An 18,153-nucleotide genomic window follows, 5' to 3' on the forward strand; every position below is an offset into this window, starting at 1 on the left:
ATAGCCAGAAGTGTGGCTTCTAGATCAAGAGTGGTAGTAATACCTCTCTTGATCTAGAAGCCACACTTCTGGCTATGCAACCAAGGATGGCATTCGCCTTCTTGACCACCGCATCACACTGCTGACTCATGTTTAGCCTGCAGTCAACCAGTACCCCGAGGTCCCTTTCACAAGTGCTGCTCTCCAGCCACTTGTCCCCTAACCTGTACTTATGACACCTATTCCTATGCCCAAAGTGCAAGACCTTGCACTTATCCACATTGAACGCCATCCTGTTGTCTACTGCCCACTTCCATAGTCTGTCCAGATCCTTTTGGATCTGGAGTACCTGATCCTCAGTTGTGGCCACTGCTCCAGTTTTAGTATCGTCTGCAAATTTGATCAGCAGACTGTTCACCCCTTCTTCCATGTCATTGATGAAAAGATTAAACAGGATCGGCCCCAGGACAGAGCCCTGAGGGACCTCATTTGTCACTGGCCGTCATCCTGACGATTCCCAACTAATGGTTACCCTCCGCTTTGAGTCAGTCAACCATGCCCTAATCCACTGGACAGTGCTTTGGTGTATCCCAAAACTCCTGTTTCTCCACCAGGATATCATAGAGCACTTTGTCAAAGGCCTTGCTGAAATCCAGGTATACCACATCCACTGCATCCCCTCCATCTAGCCATCTCGAAACCTTGTCATAGAATTCGATAAGGTTTGTCTGGCAGGACCTGTTTTTGCAGAGGCCGTGTTGTGTGGCTGTCAGCCTCCCTTCCCTATCTAGCATCACTGGATCTCTCTCTATTATGAGCCTTTCCATTGTTTTTCCTACAATGGATGTAAGGCTAACAGGTCTATAATTCCCCATGTCCCTTCTACTACCCTTTTTGAAAATTGGGACCACTGACGCCACCCTCCAGTCCTCTGGAACTTCACCCGTTCTCCACGAGGCCCCAAAAATGGAGGCCAGCGGGCGTGAGAGAACCCCTGCCAACTCCCTCAGTACCCTCAGCTCCACCCCAGATCTCCAGGCATTAAATTCTCAGAGGAACGCGGACCCTACTGTAAACTTGCACATTCAAGGGATCGCTGTGGCATGCTCCTTACTGATGCTCTCTGATCTTGTTGCAGGAAACCAAGCTCGGGGTTCCCACTGATTTTGCATTATGGAGAATTGTATAATTATTTCATTATTTATTACACTGTAATAATCACATAAATAGTGCACAATAAATGTAATGTGCTATTCCCCATGTCCCTTCTACTACCCTTTTTGAAAATTGGGACCACTGATGCCACCCTCCAGTCCTCTGGAACTTCACCCGTTCTCCACGAGGCATCAAAAATGGAGGCCAGCGGGCATGAGAGAACCCCTGCCAACTCTCTAAGTACTCTTGGGTCAGGGCCTGGCGCCTTTGTAATGTCCAATGCCCTGAGGAGCCCCTCGACTTCTAGAGAGCTGACTCTAATCTGTGCCCCTAAGTTCCCAGCCTCATTTAATCTCCTATGCGGATCTCCCCCATCCAGCTTTGGGGAGAACACAGAGGCAAAACAGTCATTTAGCATCTGTGCCTGTTCCCTCATATCAGTCACTGGATCTCCTTCCTCCTTATTTAGTGGTCCCACCACTTGTCTCCCCTTCCTCTTCCTATTTACATGCTGAAAGAAGCCCTTTTTGTTGTTCTTGATATTCTTGGCAAGTCTCAGCTCGTAATCAGCCTTAGCCTTGCGAAGAATCCTGCAACGGGCCTCCTCCTCCCAGTATACCCTTTTGTCTATTGGCCCCAGTACCCATTTCCTATGGAGGTTCCTCTTTTGTCTAATCCCTCTAACCATCTCCTTTCGCATCCATGGCGGCACTCTCCTCCGCCTCCCCAACTTACTAACTAGAGGTATCCTCAAGGCTTGTGCCTCCAAAACCTCCCTTTTGAGTGCTATCCACCCCTCCTCAACTTGCTTACCCTCCAGTAACCTATCCCAGGAAACTTTCCCCAGTCAGGCCTTCAGTTGGCCAAAGTTGGTCCTCTTGAAGTCCCAGCTTTAAGGGTTACAGCACCTTTAAAAAAATGAGACTTAAAACAAGTGCTTAAAATTATGTATACAAACAAACAAGTAACAAACAACAACAGATACTAATATACTTAACAAATGATCCACCTAAAGTAAATCAACATGAAGATAATCTGACATGCCTAAATCATGTTGTGAACTATCAATGAGCTCAACCTAAATTCAAGAAAATGGCAATATAAGCTTTATAAGGATTCAAACTACCACGGACTGAGCCAATAATGTGCTGACATGCTGTTACTTTTGTGAAGGAAGCTACAAGGGCATTAACAGACAAAAATGGCAGACTTGTGTTCTTACTGTGACCAGTGAGAACTTGATTTGTTCAACAAATGTGACACAGCCATAAATCTCTTTTTTCAAACTTACAGCCTTTTGTCTCTCTAGTGCCAACTACTTTGAATACTTTGGGGAGATTATTCCCCTGGAAGAGCACAGCCTTGACATTTAATTCCAGTAAAATATTTTTGCAACCTAAGTTTTGAAGATTCAGAGCATAATAACTGGGAGGATCAGGCTGGGCTGACATCCAGAACAAACAAAATAAAGATCATTGGTCCCTTACAGTAAAGAACAGAAATGAAAATGCTACAGCTATGTTATACATATGATCTGCACAATGAGTCCTTGGTTGTTTGTATAGTGAGTACTCACACCTGATGCACAGGTGCTTAATTACCTGATTAATTGGTATGTTGTGTATATGATGTGTGTTGCATTCTTGTTTATATCATTCACACCTGATGCGTACTGGATCACTTATCTACTGATCATCACTGGTTAGAATTGACTCTTGCATTCATGGTGATATACAAGTGTTTTTATTGTCTTTTGATATGTACTACTTTCAAAACAAGCAACAAGACTACAATCACTTTTAAGAATCTTTTTGTTCTCTAGTAGATTGCCAGGATGCTGGTTTTCCTAAAGTGAGGATGGGCTTCCACAAGGAAGCAAATGTGTGCTAGAAAAGGCACAGACTTTGCTCTGATATTCTCCTGGAAACATTTTTAATGCATCAGGAATCACACAGCCAAACTTGCGTTACAGATAGGTACCACAGAACTAGTATGCTGTAGTACTTATGAGACTGACTTGTGAATTTGGTATATCCAGTTTGCACTAGAATAGGTAGATGAGATTTTATGGTGCACAATACATTAGATCATGGGTAGCCCACCTTTTCAGTCCTGTGAGCACACTTGTTTTTTGGGTGGTGGCTTTCTGGCCTCAGGTATGCATTTGTTCTATAGTCAGTTGGGCCTGCACACATTTTTTTATTGTAACCATTTGCCCTCTTTATTGGCATTTTTGTTTTCCTTGCCTCCCCTGCCACTGGGATTCTCTGCCTTCTTGACTCCACTCTGGGATGATCTCTCTTCTTCTCCCCCTGGTTTCTTTCTCTCTTCCCACACTCCTTTCTCTCCTCCTAGTTTTTTCTTCCTGCCACCAATTCCTGTTTGCCTGCTGCTGCAGCAGCTGCTTCCGCTGCTCATGGCCCTGTCCGTTGCCTCACCTCACTTCACCCCATCCCACCACAACCACTGCCTCTTCCCAGTGACCGGCCTGTTTTCTCTGCATTCTCCCTTCCTGTCACCTGCCCACTTCTTGCACCCTGACTGAACTGAGAGGAAGGAAGAGGTGATGACACTGACTGTGGTGAAAGCAGAGGCCCCCAGGAAGGAAAATGTCTTGGCAGGTGCTCCTGCACGCACAGGGGTGACACTGCCAACTCTTGCATTAGATTACCCTTTGCTGTTGGATGTAGGCTTTAAAGGTTTTATACTTTACCATGTACGGGGGTGTTAAACTGACCCAGGGTGCTTTGGCTATTGGGCAATTTAGAAATATCACAGATAAATACATGCCACAAAGAGTCATCTCTTTTTTTCCATTCAGTATATGCAAAAGGCATTCTTCTGTTCACTATCAGGACCCGCTGATTACTCAGTGGTTAAGTTGGCTAATGTGAAAAAAGCATGCAAGTAAGTATCATTGCACAAAAATCAACCTACATGCACATAATGGCAATCAGGTGTGTGAGTGCACAGAAAAGTCTGGAAGAGCAATTTATTCCTTTATTGCAATCAGTATATTAATACCTTCTAGAGTTAAAAGTTCATGTAAATAATTTTGAAATGCTAATTGAAAATGTTTTCACAAAAAGTATGCATACTAATTATTACTACTATTTTAAACACACATAAGAATGAAATGTGCCTTCAAGGGAGACAAGGATGAGGAAGTGAAGAACAATTTATTTGTATGCAGTTTAAGTCACACGACTGGGTTAGTGTTTGAACTGAGATCTAAACTTGATCCTGTTTTTCCTATACACATACTATTTTCCTATACAAAAAAGGAGAAAAGCCCTGGCTGTTATGCTTATAATACAAAATCTCAAATCCAACAAAGGAAGTTATATAAAATCCAAAATTGAATGGACTTAATCTTCACATACATTACTGGGCATGTGTATATGAAGACAGAGGACAGAAGAAAAATGCTGCCTTGGTGTGGTGGTACTGCTACACTAATCTGGTAGGCTATGAGTTTGTAGCAGACAGCATTTTCTTGGATCAAGTTTTCAGATAGTTTTTGAATCAAATTTGGAAAATGTTGCCAACTCCTGGCCAACCAACCTTACCACAAATGATTCATGGCTTCTTGGTAGTAATCCTTCCCAAACACCTCACTCAAGCTACATGTTTCCCCACAAAAGTTTTGGTTATACAAACCTTTCACATCAATCTGCATGCCCAGGAGGTGCCTCCACCATCCATGAAATAGGTGTATGCCCCTGTTCACAACGACATCACCAAAGTCTAGTGAAATGGACCTTTGGCTTTAAGTAAGCATTATGACAACATGCTGCAGCCCTCTCCAACAAACTTGAGGCTAGCATGTAAGAGGAAACCAAGCTGCAGACTTCTCTCCCATCTTGACACTTGTGTAGTGTAAATAAATAAATTACTGGGAAATACTGATATTCCCAAAAATTGAGCAGTACTGTTTTGCCTTGTGACCGATGATTCTACAAAATCAAGGGGATCCACTTGACTGATCTTTACCAAGTACTATTTAAATATTATTATAATTCAGAGAACACTACCTTCACTGTAAGATGCTCTAAAGAGTATTTCCTCCCCCCCCTGCATTTCAAAACCAGCTTGCTCTGGGCCACATGTGCAGGTACAATGCTTTGGGGGATGAAGGCAGGGTGAATGTGCCTGCTGAGGACTTGAGCTTGGTTTTGCAGCTTAGAATGTTCTGAACTGTGTGCTTTGTAATGTGGTACTAGTCTAAATTAGTTTTTGACCGTGAAAAAAATATATTTATATTTATTGCATTTATATACCACCCCAATAGCCCAGAGGGCTCTCTGGGTGGTTTACAAACATTAAAACCCCACCAATCCTAAAATAAATAAATTGGCTACACCACAACTGAGTATAAAATAACATGGTAAAATGAATTAAATAAATAAATATACCATTAAAATTAATTAACTTTAAAATATTGGTTAAATAAAAAGGTCTTGAGGCCACAAGCCAGAAATCTTTCTCTTTCTCTTTAATATTATGGCTTAAGTGAGTTATATTATCTTTACCCATTACTCATGTGCCATAGTGGTGATTCAGAGTTGTGAGGCACTGCGAATAAACTATGGAAAAAGTCACAAGTATTAATCACAGGGGGGAAAGCCAATATACAAGGTCAGAACTGTGGAGGCTTCCTGGGCCAACAGCAACTACTTACAGCACCATCAACAAATTTGCCTGAAGCCATTATCTTGTTGGCATCTAAAAGGGGTGTATGACATGCTAATGAACTCAGTGGGAGAAAAACATGTCCTTTTCTCATCCATTTTTAGAGTAAAATTGTGTTCTGTTCTTTTCACTAATATATAAATTTATGTGAACCAATATGTTTCGTTCTCTACTTCATCATATAGCCTCCAATAGGTTCATGGATAAAAACCTATATGGTCCTACTCATTTGGAAAGAACTATTACACACTTTCCTGTATTTGAAAAGTAACCTTTCAATCTCATCATATGGAAAATTCGCTATAAAGACTGCCTACCCACACAATCTCACTTCACCTTTCAAAGGTCTATAAAATCAGTTGAAAGAGAAAGAAATGGCATGAAATGGTTTGCATGTTTTTTGAGGCCCGCTGAAAATAGGTCCAGTGCATAACCCAATTCCAAGTATTTTTCTAATCAAGAACAAGATCTTTGAAATGCTTTGAAAAAGTAACTTTGAGTTTTAATGTTAATTTGTGGAGCACATACACAAATACACTTTTATACAAAAAACACAATTTACTTTATTTTTTACAAATGCACTTGATACACTTTTCCCTGTACCAATAAAACCCTCTGCTATTGAAAAAGAACCAGATCTTTACAGTATTTTCAAGCTCAACAAGAAACTCTAAAGAATTTTACAGACTATGGACATTATTAAGGGCCAAAAGAAGCATTGCTTTAAATTCAGCTATCTCTTCTTTTATATTATTTTTCCTCAAGGGTAGAGCAGGGTACCTAACCCTCCCTCTAGTCTAGAGTAAAAATGAAAGAAAAAGATTCAGTTGCTAGATACGAATTGACAGCAATGTCTGTTTTTTGTCCTTAAATATGAACAAAAATCGTATTTCCTGAAGATGATAAACAGTATGATCAGACTATATAGTATAGTTTTAGAGAATTTATGGTTTCCCATTTTAGAAGTATTCTTTTCACTGGCAAAATAATTGAATTACTAATATTACCTACTGAAATGTACGGACACTGTACCTCCAAAAGTAGCTCATCAAAAAGCACTGGTCCACCATCTTCTCTACACCTACACTGCATTGAAAGATGCTAACAATATTCTGTTCTCTTCCCATTGCATCTCCACATAAACCCTTTGTGACATTTTGCCACAATCCTATTATTCCAGCAAGTCACCAAATGATTATTAAGAGTACATCTGGGCTGGCCGATTACAAAAATATTAAAGCATCCTTGACTGGGATATTAGTACTGAACCAAATAATAAAGAAATATGAAACAAACAATGAAGTGGTCAGCACACTGGAACCTGATACTTACCTGCTTTTGAAATAACCTGTTCATTCAAAAGACATAAAACCTGTTCATAAAAGCAAAACAACTATATTCACCATTAAATTTTAAACATACTTCAAAATCTGCTTTTCAGTTAAAGTTTTGCAAAGTCTTTCTCCTGTACTTTCAACCTTTCTAAACAACCAAAGAACACTCCCATATATTAAAATGCATGCAATAATTATTCCTCTAGCTGAGAGAATGTGTTTATTTCCTTCTGATTGCTACCGTTGCCTTCTGCATGCAATAATACATTTTGGAAGAGTGATGAGAGTGCACTCATAATTAAGAATTGCTTCAACGTCTCTTTCAACACTTTAATGAAAACTTTTTCTGCTGCCTGCACAGATTGTCAATAGCCTACAATCTCTCCCCACCCTGTTCATCATAAACAGAAAGAACTGCATGCAGAAAAAGAAAAAGCACACAGAAAGCAGCAGCACACTAGATTATACATGCCAAAATAAAACTGAAATAAAACTTCTCCCCACAAAACTCACATTTTTTTCTTCAACATGCAGTTCCCCATGCACCATGTACAAAGCTATGTCAGCAGCTTTTAAGAGGAGGAGGAGGAGGAGTAAGACCATACTGGGAAATCCAGTTCATCTGGAGGAAGGCTATGACTTGTGTGGGTGGAACTATTCCCATTACAGCAACCTTATAAGCCTATCATTGTTCACAAATGCTAGATGCATTTCAATACAGCTTGCACAGACCAGAGAATGAAGATGGGTGTGCCAAAAGAATGTAGATTTCATGGTATGTTGGGTGTGGTAGTGTTCTACTAGCTTAGTTTTCCAGAGTATGAACAGTTTTGGGATTAAATCAAGTTGTTTTCACATGAAAGTGGGCATTTTTCCAAGGGTGTCTACAGACAGCACTACAGTACAGCCTGGAGGTTTTAAACTCAGTTTTATTGAACTTAAAACAAATTAATGTGGAAGCTTGCACTGCAAATCCTGTCTACAAATGTGTTTGCAAACATTCAAAATACAAACTGCCATCTCCTAATGGAACAGACAATTACTGTACAAACACGGTTATTACATTGAGAGCTACCAAATGACATCACAAAAAGTGCATTTAAAAAGGAACTGTGGAAAAGTGATCCTATTTTCAACAAAGTACTCTCTCATCATGACTTCAGTCCCAAAAGTAAAAAAAGGAAAGACAGATTCCAGGAAAAATAAATTTATAAAGTAGACTAGATGATAACATTTAAATCCAAGATCTCATAACAAAGTTCAATGGGAAATGAATTGCACTGGTTGCACTTTGATCTTACTGGTAGTCCAAATACTATTGTATTTCTACTAGCGGAGTAATAAGCACTGAGGCTACAGCAGTTACGTACTTGTAACCAAGCCTTGTTGATTTGGAGCTTTTCCTTGCAAGGCTTTTAATTGCTGGGTTTACTTTTGATTTTGTTGCACAACTAAGTTCTACATAGTGAGCTTTACAGTGCCTGCTCTTCCACTATATAACCTCCATGTGGCACTGTGCTATAGCAGAAAAGTATAACTGCACAAGCAGAAAAAAAATCACATTCAAAAATACCCCATTTTCCCCACCCTAAAAAACCTTGAAAGTGCTCCTAAAACCAGAGACAAAACTAGAGGATCATGATGTCATCTGAGAAGCCTGAGAAGAATCGGGAGTAAGGAATGTGAGGGTACAATAAATAACTTCTGAGGAAAGCTTTATGAATTCAATGTTACAACACAGCAGTAAATTAGCTTTTCCTAATAACTACTCTGACAGTTGCTCAGGTAAATATTATGAAACGGAGGTACCACAATTAGTAGTGTCAATGTTTGGCTCACTACAGTTAAAATATGCCTCAGTGAAGGAGGGCCGGGTCCCTGCCCCTTTAAAGGAGGCAGTGATCAGACCCATCCTGAAGAAGGCATCTCAGGACCCAGAGGTGGCCGCCTATTATAGACCCATAGCCAACATCCCGTTTTTGGGCAAGGTGTTGGAGCAGGTGATGGCCAGACAACTCCAGGCACTCTTGGATGGACCCATTTCAGTCCAATTTCAGACCCGGTTATGGTACTGAACCTGCCTTGGTCACCCTGTATGATGACCTTGCAGAAAGAGGGACAGGGGGACTGCGTTCCTGTTGGTTCTCCTGGACATCTCAGCAGCTTTCAATACCATCGACCATGGTATCCTTCTGGATAGGTTGGCCAGATTAGGAGTTGGGGGCTCTGCTTGGCAGTGGTTCCAGTTCTATCTGGCTGGTCGATTCCAGAAGGTGGTGCTGGGGGACTATAGCTCTGCCCCATGGCAGCTAAGCCATGGAGTACCACAGGGCTCTATTTTGTCCCCCATGCTCTTCAACATCTACATGAAACTGCTGGGAGAGGTCATCAGGAGGTTTGGGCTGCGGAGTCATCAGTATGCTGATGACACCCAGCTCTAGCTCTTGTTTACATCTAACCCAGGTGAGGCAATGGCTGTCCTGAAACGGTGCCCGGCCAACATAATAGGCTGGATGAGGGTCAATAAACTGAGACTCAATCCAGATAACACAGAGGTCCTTTTGGTGGGTGGTTCGGGTTTTCAGGTAAGTGATTTTGGTTCTGTCCTGGAGGGGGTAGCACTCCCTCTAAAGGACAGGGCCTGCAGCTTGGGAGTGCTCTTTGACCTAGAGCGATCCCTGAAAATCCAGGTGACAGCAGTGGTGAGGAGCATCTTCCTCCAGCTTCGGCTGGTCCATCAGCTGCGTCCTTACCTGGATGAGCACTACCTAGCAGCGGTGATACATGCCCTGGTAACTTCCCAGTTGGATTATTGCAAGGTGCTCTACGTGGGGCTGCCCTTGAAAACAGTCCGGATACTTCAATTGGTACAAAATAGAACTGCCAGGTTGCTGATGGGGGTCGGTCGTTATTCTCATATAACGCCGGTCCTCTGTCAGCTACACTGGCTCCCAATTGAAGCCCAGGCCCAATTCAAGGTGCTGGAATTAACCTATAAAGCCATAAATGGCTTAGGTCCAGAATACCTCAAGGATCGCCTCGTGCCCCTTAAGATCGGAGGGGAAGTCCTTGCTCCTGGAACCCTTGTTGAAGGAAGTATGGAGGGTGTCTACCCGGAGAAGGGCCTTCTCCACAGTGGTGCCCAAACTGTGAAATGCGCTCCCCAGAGAGGTCCGCCTGGCACCGACATTATACTCTTTCTGGCACCAGGTAAAGACCCTTTTATTCAACCATCATTTTAATAATCAAGGATTTTAGATGTTTTAAGATTCTCTCTCTCTCTCTCTCTCCAGTCGCATTTTCTATTCTTTTTCTCCCTTTTCTTTTCTCTAAGCTTATGATGTGTTGTTTTATTTTGTTTTAATAATTGAGGTTTTATTCTTGTACTATGTAATTTTATATTATGTAAGCTGTCCTGAGCACTTGTCAGAAGGACAGGAAATAAATGTTTGTAATAAATAATAAATAAATAAAATATTGTTGCTTACGAAACATAGGAGACCAACTAAGGAAATGAAAGAGTAAAAAAAAGTACACATACTATAAAATATCAAGTCACTAGCATATATTCTTCAACAAGAAAAGGAAAAAAATACCAAGAAAGGACACAGAAAAATGATGAAAGGACATGTTCTATTACCTACTTCAACATGGTGCAGATGTGCACTATGACTCCAGTCTTCTCTAGCCCTGAGTTCAGTAGGACTTGTTTTAAATAAATGGGAATGGGGGTGATCACTTAACTATTAAAATATAGAAATCTCCTGTATAACATTACTTAATAAAGTACTTGAAAGCAATTATGCATTTAACAGTAGATAAAATTAATTCTTTAAATCAAGACAGGAAGAGGAAAGCCAGGGGAGTTTTCTTGCTGACCTTTAACATTTCCTACCAAATATAGCAGGAAATGTCAATGCTAGACTGACTGGAAAGAATAATTACTTTGTTCAGGGTTGCTACTGTTCCATAAGAATATCACCAGCTGTATGATTAATGGGGAAGGTGTGCAAATAGACAGTACACAGAACAAAGCTCAAAAGTTCAGACATGTTAAATTATGTTCTCTCCAGAGATTATATTCCAGACAGGGAGAAGGATTAGCTAATGCTGATTATACAAACTGTTTCCTTTCTGAACCTTAAAAGTGCAGAGTACAGACTGGAATCTCGTATCAGATACGGACAGATATTCCAGTTACTTACACATCACAGTCCAGCTAAATTCACTGAATCTCTCATCATTCCTTTTAGTCATATGGGTAATAGTCCATTTATAAAAGATTCCAATTTATTTATTTTTTAAATATAGTCTTCCCTATTAGCAATATTTTCAAGGTAACTGTCATTACAGTTTAACAATAACCTTGTTTTCAGCGGCTATTCCTTCAACTCCCATCCATTTCATGAAATTATACAATCAAGCAAGCAACAATTTATGGAAGCATGCTGTATAACACTGAAAACACAAACAGGAACATTAAATATGGACCTAGTGTTGAGGGATCTCCAAGACCTAGTGTTGGTCCCGGGCAACCTCAATTTCCATGCAAACGTTGCCTTATCCAGGCAATGTAAATAACTTTAGATCAACAGTGAATATCCCCGTCAAAGTGATTGAGTGGATGATGGGCCAGCAGCTCCAAGCATTTCAATCAGGGTCTTGGCCTGGGTTTGGGACAGAGACTGCCTTGTCTGTGGAATGACCTTTGCCAGGAGAGAGACAGGGGGAGTGTGACCCAGTTGATTCTTCTGATTCATCAACCATGGTACCCTTCTGGAATAGATGGCCAGGTTGGGAGTTGGGGCACCGTTTTGTGGTGGTTCTTCTCCTACCTGGATGATCAGTTCCAAATATTGGCACTGGGGGACTATTACTCTGTGCCATGGCACATAAAACCACTGGGTAAGGTAATCCACTGGGTAAGGTGTGGGCTGAGATGCCATCAGTACACTGGTGACACCCAGCTCTACGCTTTTTCATCTGACCCAGGTGAGATGGTGGTTGTCCTGGACCAGTGCCTGAACTCAATAACGGACTGGATGAAGGCCAGTAAATTGAAGCTGGATCCAGACAAGATGGAGGCACTGTTGGTGGGCACTCCCGCTCTCCAAATGGGAAATTTTCATCTTACCCTGGATGGGGTTGCACTCCCCCTAAATGATAAGGTTCATAGCTTAGAGGTGGCTCCTGGACCCCAAGCTTTCCCTGGTTTCTCAGGTGGGCTCAGTGGGGATGAGGGCCTTTCTTCAGTTTCTGCTGATATTTCAGCCATGTTCTTACTTGGACAAGTGGAGCCTTTTCACAGTGATCCACACACTAGTTACCTCTTGCCTGGATTACTGTAATGCACTCTATGTGGGGCTACCTTTAAAAACAGTCCAGGCACTACAACTAATACAGAACATGGTGAAGCAGCTGCTTATGAAGATCAGCCAGTGAGAATACATTATGCTGATCCTCCATCAGCTGCACTGACTCCCTGTTCCAGTCTGGGCTCAACTCAAAGTGTTGTCTTTGACATATAAAGCCCTAAAGTCCTTGGGACTTAAGGGAGTGCCTCACCTACCCAACTTAGATCTTCCTCTGAAGTCTTCCTCCAAATACCCCACTACATGGGATCAAGGGCTAGAAGGGGGCATTTTCCATAGTGATGCCCAGACTCTGGAATTCACTCCCCAGGGACATACAGCTGACATCAACTTTGCTCTCTTTTAGATGCCAGCTAAACCCATTTGTTCAAACAAGCTTTTGATTAATTTAAATTGTATTTAGTTTTTTTTATTTAATTTTGGTTGTTAATTTATATGGTTGTATTTGGTTAAGTTGTGTGTGGTTTTATATAACTTTTATTACATTAGATGTTTAACAATTTACTAATTTGTTTTTATCTGTTTTTATATGCTGATTCAGCATTTGTAAGCCATCCAGAAAACACTCAGGTTATTGGGTGGCATAGAAGTAGAAAAGCATTCATATATATATTTAAAGTTACACATTTTAAAAGGCTAAAGGCCAACTGAGTGGAGCCCATCACAGTTCTTGAGGTAGGGCACAATATAGTTTGGGAGCAATACAGGAAAAAGCTGTTTCATGCAGGAGAACTTCTCTTGCAGATCTTATTACAGCAATGAGTTTATAGCAAGAGAGGTACATATAAAGAAAGCCAGGTCTTCTAAAGTTACGCCTTTAAAATGCTCCAAGCCCTTCCTTCAGAAAGAAGCAGCTTATTCTGTTTAAATACTAAGAGAAGGTTTTGAAATTACAGGAACTGAGATTTATTTGAGTAACATTAAAAGAGTAAAGTGTTGCAGTGAAGCCATGGTAATACATATAGTTAACAATCATAGAATGTAAATATTTGAAGAATGCTAGAGGAAAGAGAAAGAGAGAGAGAGAGAGAGAGAGAGAGAGAGACTAAGCAGATATGCAAATTCTATCAAAGAGAACCTGTCAAAGACAAGCATTGGGATACTTGCAAAGGTAGGCAAAGCAGAAACAAAGGGAGTATATTTTTCAGAATCCACACAGCTACAGCTTTGAATGCATGTATCATTCAAGACAAAGAAAAACAAAAGGAACTTGCATGAACAGAGAACAGAAGGACTATCAAATGCATTAAAATAACATTTCTAGCACCACTCTATGGCTAATATTTAGTACTTCTTAGCAGGGATCAATACCCAGGCAACTATCTGAGAGGTACTGGGAGAAACTGAACTTAGGGTAAGCGAACTGACAGCACAGCTTTTGAAACTCAAGTTTATTCATCTTCAATGAATAGTATCAGTGGTGGCTTGAGCTATTTTGCTGCCGGAGGCAGAAGAACAAATTATGCCCACCCTCCCCAACCAAAGGCGTATAATAGCAAAAGCTAGTCGACCTATTTGGCAGTTGAGGCCAGTGAACGCTAGTCCATGAAACTTTATTGCAATAAATCAGTGAGTCTTTAGGATGCCATAAGACACTTTACTGTTTCTGAACACAAAAGACTAAGAGGTACCTGTGCTTCTTCTCCTCTGTTCACCTTTCTCTAGCAAGTGCAAACCACTGTTGCCACTGTGCACCTACCCTAGGCTGGCCATCCGTGGCTGTACTCCAGAAAGCTGCTTTCAGAGCCAAGGAAATCGAGACACACACAAGTAAGCCAAGCCAGGCCATATGCCATATCCATGTATTAACTTGGTCCAGATCCAAACATGGTTGCTCTGATCCCCCCTTTCCCCCCTGCAAAACCAGTTCTGCCCTCTATTTCATATTAGGGGCCTGGGACAGCATGAATGAAGCAACAAGTGATGGAGGCCTTTGGCCTTCCATTGGACATGTCCTCTTCCTTGCCTGGAGCCTCACTGCCTGCAGTGGTAAGTGTAGCAACAGCCTGTGCATCTCCTTTCTGCACAATCTGGCACCAGCTTACAAGGTTTTTATTACACAGTTCTGGGCAATGGGTGTAAAGGACTTATAGCCCCCTTGATATCTTAAAATGCATCAATTCACTACAAATGACAGAAACACCTTCCAGATTCCACAGATGATATATTCTTGATACTATAGCAGTAATAATGATAATTACAAACCCTGGTCTTTTTCCAGATTCCACACATGAACAGACTTCCACATTTTAAACTCACTTAATTCATCACGGCACACCAACAATACTGCAGGAATAAAACAGATCACTTTCTGCTGCCCTGATGCTGAACATATTTACTTAAGAGTTACTACCATTTTTATAGAAAAGGATAATATATGCTTGCACACAGAAGGAAATACAAGCAAAAGGGTTCTCTTCTCCTAAGTATATGGAAGTTTTGAAAATGGAAGAATGAAACATACCATATCAAGAAACTGGTTAGGACCAAAAGGCTAAAGCTTCGGAGGGGAGAGACCGCACTCCAATCCTTATGACCTGCCAGTCCAAGCTTCACTCTGCTTCTTAAAAGGACTAGCTGTGAATTGCCACCAATGGGGAACTTACATGACTTGCAATTTTATCAAGTAAAATACTGACCAGTCTTTAGATTTCACTCCAACACTGTGCATCCATTTGTGAAGGTGCTGGCAAAACAGTGATCTTGAACTAATAGAGACAGATGAATACTCTGAGGCTGTCACTTTATGCGATGCTATTTATATTGGTCCACCCTGTATTCAGTTTCTTGATATTGGTATATTTCATTCTTAGTTTTTCAAAAGTTCCATAGGTTTAGGAAAAACAAGCCATTTTGTATTTGTTTCTGCATCACATAAATGAATATAAACATAAATATTCACAGATCTATGCATGGCAATCTGTCATATTATGATACCTAAAATCAAGAACCAGCCTCTGCAGGTGTGTGTGTGTAGGGGTTGTATTTAATGAAGCAGATGACCTTTTGCTTAGTTTTTGACAAGTTATATTTGCTAAGTACTGAAAGGGAAGTTCCTTACCTATCTTCCTCCTTGAAGTCACAGCAGTGTCACCCATCCTGTCAATTTCGTGGAGTCATGCCTCTGAGTTGCCTCCTACCAAGACAAAAAGTCTTGTAATTCTGAGTCTTATAATTCATGGCAGCTTCTTGTGCACTGACATATTCCCATATTTCTTCAATAATTCTTCCATACATTTTATAATACTAGTAAATACAATGTTAATTTTGTTAACATGACTAGCTGCTGTAAGAAACCCCAACAATCTGAGGGGTGAGGATGGCACAATATGGAATTCACTTGCTCAAGATGCAGTGCTAGTCACCAAGTTGGATAGTTTTAAAGGTGATTGGATGAATTCATGGAGGGGAAAGCTATCAATGGCTTCTAGTTCGGATAGCTCTATGCTGACTCTAGTATGCCTATGTATACTAGTTGCTGGGGAACCTGAAGAAGAGTCCTGCTTTTGGGATTCTGTGGGCAACTGACTGGCTGTATGAACTGCATGGTGGCCTAGATGGGCCTTTGATCCCACATGGGTCTTCTAAATGAAGAGGGATGTCTGATGCATATGTAATAAGTTCCATTTTATTCTTAGGCACTACTGTCAATGCCCCATTCCCCAAGCTGAAGCTGATTTGGAATTTGCAACCCACTCTTTCTGCACTTCTACTGACTCTGTACTGAAGTGCCATTTACTCAGATATATGTCCCAAATTTAAACTAGCATAATGAGATAATGAAGAGCAAGCATTGTTAGATAGGGACACCTGAAAGGTACAGTTCAAAAACTAATGGACCTGCAATTGCAATAGCAGCATAAAATTTTAAATATATATACAATTATATATATATATATATATATATATATATATATATATATATATATGAGTGTGTGTGTGTGTGTGTGTGTGTAAATATATAAATAAATTTTATACATATTTTAACATATATTTATCTTAACTAATCAGAGCACACACTTCTGGAATATGTAGCATTTAAATGAACAGCACAAGGCCCCAAAACAAAGAGGAAAAACAAAACACTGTTGATATTAAAATTCCTTGCCTGGTTGTATTGTCCCTGCTTAGGAGCCAAACAAGTACTTTCTTTGATCCAGTGAGATACATGGCCCCAGATTGTAACAAGACCTACCTTATACATTTTGAGAAGAATGTAGCTATGCTGGAAGAATCTGACAAGCTTCCAAGAAGAGAAACAGATGCTGTTTCAAAGTAAAAACACAAAGAACAGGGGAATGCTGTGTGCAAGTGCATCGCAGTGGCTAGAGTGCTAGATCTGGGCATGCAGTCTTTGCTCAGACTACAACTCGCACTGTTTTCAACTAGCATGGCCAATGGTGACCACCGGGTTGAGAAAGACCAGTCAAGGGGAAGTCACTAGTCTCCCTTTGTAATCTACTCCATAGTAATTTGTGAAGACCACACACCAACCTGAGTGCCTCGGAACAATCAGATATGGATACAAAAATTATTTCACACTTCATTAATCTTTGGATGAGTATTATTTTACTGATAAGTATTTTATTGGATGAGCCTAAGCATCACATCCTCCTAGCCGTATTCTAGCACACTAGCTACCCCTCCCTCCCCATAGCACCTCCACCATTTGAAGGGGTTATTTCTTTACTCATGCAGACTCTTGCTGCCACGCAGAACCCTGGAAAAATTAGGTTCAGCACTGCACAGAGAAACTACCCAAGCAGAAAAGGCTCCCCAGGACAGGTGTTATTCCTCCAAGAACAGCGGAGTTAGCGCTTTACAAGAAACTAGTGCACTAACCCTAGCTCCCATATTGCATCTTGCTCAAAACACTGAATGGCAGCTCAGTAAGAGCTAGCATCAAACTAACACTGCACACTGGAAAGCACACTAATGCTTTCTCAAGGTACACAGAAAGATTTTTTGTAAAGCCCCTGTGAGGATGTTGTGACCTAAGCCAAGCCATTAATTTCAGCCACCTTAATCGATTTGGACTAAGTCCAGATCCATATTCTGCTGCTGATAATCACATGAAATATACTCTGGTACATATGGAAATGGCTCATTCCTCACATCCTGACTTATTTTCGTGCAGTTGCAGCCAGGTTTTGAATCATCTGCATCTAGACTGATGCATTTGACTTGCTTGCCACATTTTCCTTGCAGCTTTCCCATGAAAATGCTACCTGCTGAATAATGTTAACTGTGTCATGCTGGGGAGCAGGATCCTCAAAAAACAGGCATAGGCACCTTCCATAAATGAACCCCTTCCGCTAATGGAAACAGATTGTTGAGCCAGTCTTGGCTGATTGAGATACTCAGCATGGAAGCAAGAGGGAACACTGGCGTAATTCAAGTGAAGATTTTCAATGACTAGAGAAGGGAAAGGCAACCCAGAAAGGAGTTTCCAGGTTCAGAACTATGGTCTATAAAGCCTGGAATAATCATCTGAACTGGGTCATAAAGCATAGTAGAGTTGGAAGGGGCCAAGAAGCCCAATGGGTCCAACCTCCTGCTTAATGCAGGTCTCCAAATTACACCATCCCTCTCAGATGACTGTCCAGTTGCATCTTGAATGC

The 18,153-nt window shown here is 41.0% G+C and overlaps 1 protein-coding gene across 5 annotated transcripts in view; it reads right to left on the reverse strand.

Annotated features, from left to right (window-relative positions):
* SGMS1 (sphingomyelin synthase 1) overlaps positions 1–18,153 on the reverse strand; it is an 83,113-nt gene that overhangs the window by 26,509 nt on the left and 38,451 nt on the right. For 3 of the 5 annotated variants that reach the window (XM_044420585.1, XM_044420586.1, XM_044420587.1), the window contains one exon: positions 15,594–15,668. The exons of 1 other annotated variant lie outside the window; for it this stretch is intronic. The gene's annotated coding sequence lies outside the window, so the exon portion shown is untranslated. Of the gene's footprint in view, positions 1–7,158; positions 7,199–15,593; positions 15,669–18,153 lie in introns of those variants that run through there. One more of the 5 variants, XM_044420588.1, reaches the window with a different exon arrangement.

Source organism: Varanus komodoensis, unplaced genomic scaffold (genome assembly GCF_004798865.1).
Source record: "Varanus komodoensis strain SLA01 unplaced genomic scaffold, ASM479886v1 scaffold11, whole genome shotgun sequence".
Classification (NCBI taxonomy): domain Eukaryota; kingdom Metazoa; phylum Chordata; class Lepidosauria; order Squamata; family Varanidae; genus Varanus; species Varanus komodoensis.